This window comes from Triticum urartu, chromosome 2, assembly GCF_003073215.2.
Source record: "Triticum urartu cultivar G1812 chromosome 2, Tu2.1, whole genome shotgun sequence".
Taxonomy (NCBI): domain Eukaryota; kingdom Viridiplantae; phylum Streptophyta; class Magnoliopsida; order Poales; family Poaceae; genus Triticum; species Triticum urartu.
The window spans coordinates 49,400,661-49,407,175 of NC_053023.1; the positions used below are offsets into that span (position 1 = coordinate 49,400,661).

A 6,515-nucleotide genomic window follows, 5' to 3' on the forward strand; every position below is an offset into this window, starting at 1 on the left:
ATGAACAGTTTTTTTTCTTTTATGCAAAGAATTTGTACTATTATAAAAGTTTATCAGAAATACAAAGCATCTTAAACATATTAAAAATTACCTCGAGGTCTCTGGACCACCGAACAACCACTATCGCCATCAGTGACAGCCGGGAAGTCTTTGTGCAAATGCCCAACCCTGACTCGCCGTTCTGGATCAGTGTTCTCAAACTCCTTTGAACTCTCGAATTGATCTGAAGCGCTTAACGTCAGATCTTGCCATGGCGCACACACGATGAGCATCCCTGACTTGCCGCCTAGAGGAGACAACATGAATCTAAACCCTAAGTATTAGATGGACTTCTATGGAAAGACTTGGATTGAATTTGATTTTTTAATTAAATTTAGATTAGATAGAATGAAAAGTAAAAATGAAACAAAAAAGAAAAAAAGAAAAACTAAACCTAGTCGACCTATAGCCTGGCTGGTAAAAACAGCCCGACCCACGGCCCTCTAGCCTACCGAAGCAGTATGCCACAACTTAACCTCAACCGTTGATCTCCCTTGATTAGTTCTAACGGCAGGCAACCCGTGGATCCCCGGGTACCGAGCTCGAATTCCTTATTTGGTCCTTTTTTAAAATTTGGTTCTCTTTTTGCCCCAAAAACTTCTTTCTTTCCTTTTTGACACTTAAACTCCATTTTGTTCCCTATGTGACACTTTCATCCATTTTTCCATTCAACGGTGTTAACTATGACATACAAAGACAATTTTATCCCTGATGGTAGTACATGTCACCAAGAAAGGGAAGAGAAGTAGCGTGAATATGAATGTATGAAAGTGTTGCGCGTTGGAGATTCCACGTTATAATATTCATATGCACCAATGCCCAACCAATCGCATTGCACAGCTCGATCCGCGAGAGCCCGGCACTCAGTTGCTCACGCACGAGCACGTACAACGCTAGCACAAGAAGCATGCAAACTAGCAGCTTGATTGATTTTGCCTGAACAGTGAACGCACGTCGAGTCGGCACCTCACATGTGTACGCGAACCAGGAAAAGCTAGCTCTTAATCGATCGGATCAATTCGATCTCCATGGAATACTCTCCTAACTATCCTACTGATTCGTGTATATACATGGCAGTGAGGAGACATTTTTTTTGGAACGATTGGATGGAGACATTTTACTCGATGGAGGCGTGAGCTTGTGCAGCAAATTGATGCGCGGACACAGCTCAGGGACATCACCCCGTTGACATGTCGAGGTCTAAACTATCACCCGCAAAATTAATCTGCACAAATTTATACACTACAGTCTACAATAAAGCTCTTTGTTTGCATGTGAATAATCTGGTCACATACTACACTAGAGGTAAAAATGTCTTTTTATGTTAGACTTAATGCCATTACTAGCTAAATCTGATGGAAGTATCGCATAGGGAACAAAATGAAGTTTAAGTGTCAAAAAAGAAAAAAAAACATTTTTTGGGGGCCAAAAAGAGAAGCAAATTTTAAGACAGGGCCAAATAAGGAATTCTCTCCCTCTCTCTGCCCCTGATAGTGGGCCTTGTTTGTCAGTTTCATCACCCTCTTGTCGCGTCGTCGTCGCATGACGTGTGACTAACTACCGAGCAAAGAAAAGACTGGATCAAGAAAAGGGGGTCAGGGTAATATGAGCTTTGTGCCCCACACATCTAACCAACTCGTGTGGTTCACCGGTTTCACCGACATGACACTTAGATAGAGTTTTGGCGGATTTTTTTGTTGATGATTCTTAAAGTGGTGGATGTGCTATCCCTATTGGGTTGGGCCCTTCCCCATAAAGCGTGACGATGCGCAAGTCGGCCACGATGCTGCCCGAGCCCGTGTTAGAACCCCCTAACATCCCTCTCCTGACGGTATTTCCTATTTGACGCATTATGCGTCAAAATGCAGAGGTTTTATAAAATGTTTAGAATTCAAAATTGTTCCCAAATATGAATATACTTTTGGGGTTATTAAAAATGTTCAAGTTTTCAAAAAATGTTCATAAATTCTAGAAAATGTTCGTGTTTTAAAAAATGTTTCTGTTTTCAAAATGTTTGTAAAGTTGAAAAATGTCACATTTTCAAAAAATGTTCCTAAATTTCATAACAAATTCACGGTTTTCAAGATAATGTTCACAATTTGGAAAATGATCGTATTTTTGAAAAATGTTCACGCTTTCAAAACAATGTTCATCTTTGTGAAAAATGTTCGCGCTTTCAAAAAAAGGTTCGTCTTTTCTGAAATATGTTCATGCAATCAAAACAATGTTTCCAATTGTCAAAAATTAAAAAAATGTTCGCACAACTCAAAAAATGTTCAAATTGTTTAAAAAAAATTCATGTTTTAAAAAATGTTTAAAAATGTTTGCGTATTCAAAATGTTTGTAAAGTTCAATTGCCCCAGCCGCCAAGCTCCGACGTGCGATTCTTTTGTCACCAATGACCCCCTTTTCTCCATCACCCTTTATTTTCTTAAATGACGCTCCATATATTGAGCAAACGACCGTTGCCCCGAAGGAAAACCGCCCCCACCAACACCAAAGGAGCCGAGGACAGAGCTCTAGAGCGACGAATTATGCAGATTTGTAGACAATAGTCAGAGCTCTAGAGCTCTAAGAGACGATTGTAGGCTGTATTTTCTGCGTTTCAAACGGGCCGTATTTGATCCAAGCCACACACACAAAAAAGGAAAAGATCACAACACTCCCAAATAGGCTCACAAAGTGATATCACAGTAGCACGGATTTTTCGTCCACATAAATTATTACTCTTATCCACCATCGCAGCATCGGTATTTAAGTTATATACACAGGCATGTCCACGACAATCACTAGTGTTAACAAGGGAAGCGAACTGAACTCTTCCGGAAGATGTGCAAAAACGCCGAACAGCACGTAAGATATTCCAGGCTCCTTCGGTGCCCAAAACAAGGCTGAAAACACAAATACGCTTGTCCAGCAAGTACTCGTCGAGAAAGATAAGAACACAAAGGGGGAGCGAAGCGGTCGGCGAGGCAAAAGGGATGCCACGTGGAGTGTAGGATAGATACGTGGCAGGTCTCTACGAGGGCGAGGAGAAGCTGAACTGAATTCCCGTCTTTCCACTGTCGTGCTGAGATTGCTTCAGAATGTAGCAGTAGTTCACCTGAAACAAATGCAGTAAAACAAGTTCGTTAGTCAGGAGGCAGGCAGGCACACCACATGATCTGTAATCTGGTGCAAAGGAAATCGAAGAGGACTATCGAAACATACCTCGACCCGGAACAGTTTAGTCGGCAAAATAATGCCAACTCCAGCACTACTCCTAAACGAACGACGGAATTCATCAAGCGAGAAGTTTTTGTACTGGCCCTCCGACAGTTTCACAAGATTCCCAGCAGTGAGAAACGCATGACCATGTATTCCAGCATCTCTAAACACCTTCAGAGGCAGATCAAAGGAAAGGTCCGCAAAGGCAGAAACTGCAAGATCGCCACCCAAGTAATCCCTCCCTGGAACAGCAGCAGAACCATCTTCCGACTCGCCGGGGACAAGCCTCCGTGCTTCTGTCGGGCCAACCCCTCTTGTTCTGAAACCGAGCAAGGATGATATTCCACCCAGGCTGCAAACTGGAGAAGAGTGACCTCCCAGGTTAAATCTATCAGTCACAGGTGTAGACGAATTCATAAATCCTCTTGCCAGTGGTAAAACAACACCAGCTCCTACACCAACATTGAGAGCAGCGTTCCAGAATCCAAAAGGCAAGGCACCACGAACATCAAACTCCTGAAGCAAAGTCAAAAGCACCATATTGCAATAAGATAATAATAATGAGAATGGATGTGACACGTATACTTCTCCATTATTGTGAGGAACCATAAAAAGGAAAAGAGAAATAATAAATAGATTGGTGCTAAAGAAATCGTGAAAAGGGGGACAGAAAAGGCTGAAAACAGACCTGGCGAAAAAAATTCAATCCTTTGTTATCCCAAAGACCACCAACTTGAGAGGATGAGAGAAATGCATATCCTTTTGTTGGCCTGATATGTGAATCCCTTTGATCAATCTTGCATGTGTATTTCAATGCAGATAGAAGGTTATGCCTAACTGCCTTCTGATGGACGCTGACGCGAGGCGTGACGGATCAGTCAAGGTACGCCATGTAAGGTTGTAAGATAAATCGTGGTGCCTGGTTGAAAGCAAACCAAATGAAAGACCAAGTAGACGCTCCTTGTATGATGAGAACTTCATCCAATCTTGTGACAACAATGAAGCCCGAGCCATCAAGGGTGTTGGTATTGATTTAAATCTTGGCAGCGAGACTCCTACGCCAACCTCTGTTGTTTGGTCCCAACCATATGCAACTGAAGCATCCCAGATGTCTGCATAGCCAGCCAAATTCTTCCACTTAACAGCCCCTTCCAGTGACCATGCTTTTGCCTACAAACGTAATGAATACACACTCATGCATCAGATGTGATAACCTCTGAAATAGTAGTGCAGATTGCCATGCAGTAAAAACAACAGTGTTTTTTTTTCCTGCCCTTATGATGCCGACAATATAGGTTCGGTAACATCATGACCTATAAAGTTATATTTGTACTAAAGTATTTGTATTCAGTATAGGGTAAAGGTAATTACCAAGTATACTTCTCAACAGAACAATTATTTTAACAAAACTCATGACAATGCGTTCACTTATTTTTAACAAAACACATACATCCAAACTATATTTTGATTAGAGCACAATGAAACATACACTGAACCTTAGTAAATGCAGCTTTTTGTTCCGTACTTAAAAAGTAACTGTTAGAAACGTTGAAACATTAGTATTATTTTCTGAGCTAGTTGAAACTTGAAAACATCGGTAGAATGTGCTCAAGATCAAACAAACAAGGTAATCTATAGTTGTGAAAGTTGCATGTTGAACACCGATAACTGAACTCATAGCTTGATCATCCAGTGCAATCACCAACAAATCGAACCAAGTGGAGAGCGCACCTCGGGCTTGGAGAAGACGCCGGCGTTGCCGCTAATGGGGATGGCGGGCTCGACGACCTCAATGATGACGTTGGTGGTGCCCGGCAGCTCGGGCGGGCCGGCATCGAGCGTGATGTTGACGGCCTCGAACACGTCGAGCCCGCGGAGCCGCGCGCTGGCATCGGCCGCGGCGCTCAGCAGGTCCTGCACGGTGGTGGTGGAGCGGAGGAGGTCGGCAACCTCCGCCTCGATGAGCTCCTCACGCGTCTTGGCGTTGCCCCTGATGATGACGTCGTGGACGCGGATCCCCACCAGGTCCGAGGAGAGCCTCCGGAACACGGACTGCACCTTCTCCCGCTCGAGGGCCGCGGCCGCCCGCTCGTCCAGCTCCTCCTCCTCCTCCTCCTCGTACTCCTCCTCGGCGATTTCTCCATCGGCGCCAGCCCAGGGCTCAGGCACGCGGTTTTGAACGGCGGCGGGGTCGGCCATGGCTGGGGTTTGGGGGAAGAGGAGAGAACCTTCCGAGCTTTCTCTTGTTTTTTCAGATGCGGCCTTTCGTGCTTACCAAGCTCACGACAAGCGTGGTGGGCTGTCTGGCCGGAACCCCAATATTTACCTAACCTAACAGCAAGCAGTAGAAACAGGAAACAACAAGCATTCATCATTCATGATCAACAGCAGCATGACATGACACATGAGTAGCAAGCAACAGCAGCAACACAAGCATTCAAGAGCAGGATGACATTCAGCTAGCAAAAAGAAGCACCTAAAATGAAGCAGAAAGCAGTACTCCCTTCATTTCAAAATATAGTGCGCTTGCACTTCCCGAGGTCTAATTTTAACTATAAATTTAACCAACGAGACCAACTACGGCAGGAGAAAAAAAATATATAATTGAAAACTTCTTTCGAATACGAATTCACTGATATAATTTTTGCTCCCGCCGCAATCGGTCTTGCTAGTTAGATTTACGGTCAAAGTTGAAACACGGAAATAGAGGAAGCACTACATTGTGGAATAAAGGGAGTACTACACTAGTACACTACTAGTACAATCTACAGGCATTCAAAGAGCAGCAGCCAGCACTAGCAAGCAGCCAAGGACAGCATCCAGGAGCTTAATGGAAGAAATCAAATCTGAATAAAACAGGTCAAGAAGTTGAGGAGAGGCTGCTGCTTCAGGGATTGGAGAGGGCTACCTGCCGTCAGGAGAAGAGGGTATTGCCTCCTGTTGTGGGGGTAGTGGTCGCCGGTCGATTCCAAGCGTCCCCGGCGGCGGCGTTCCAGGAGGTGGCAGCTCGATCTGGGAACCGGATCCTCTACCAGGGGTGCCGTGCCTTCTTACGACCCCAGAAAATAATATGGGCCTTTAGTGGTTTAGCCCAGGAAACTACTAAAGGCCCATATCAACAGCCCAGCGGCTTGCCTGATGCCTGATGCCCTTTAAAAGAAGTACCCATAAAAAAATTTAACAACATAAGAACATCTACAGTCACGTTCGGCAAATTCGGCCTCTCAAACGCCCGCGTACACTGATCGGTCATGTCTCAAATAATGCAA

The 6,515-nt window shown here is 44.3% G+C and overlaps 1 pseudogene; it reads right to left on the reverse strand.

Annotated features, from left to right (window-relative positions):
- Positions 1-2,829: 2,829 nt before the first annotated feature.
- Positions 2,830-6,269, reverse strand: LOC125540970 (annotated as a pseudogene).
- Positions 6,270-6,515: the final 246 nt, after the last annotated feature.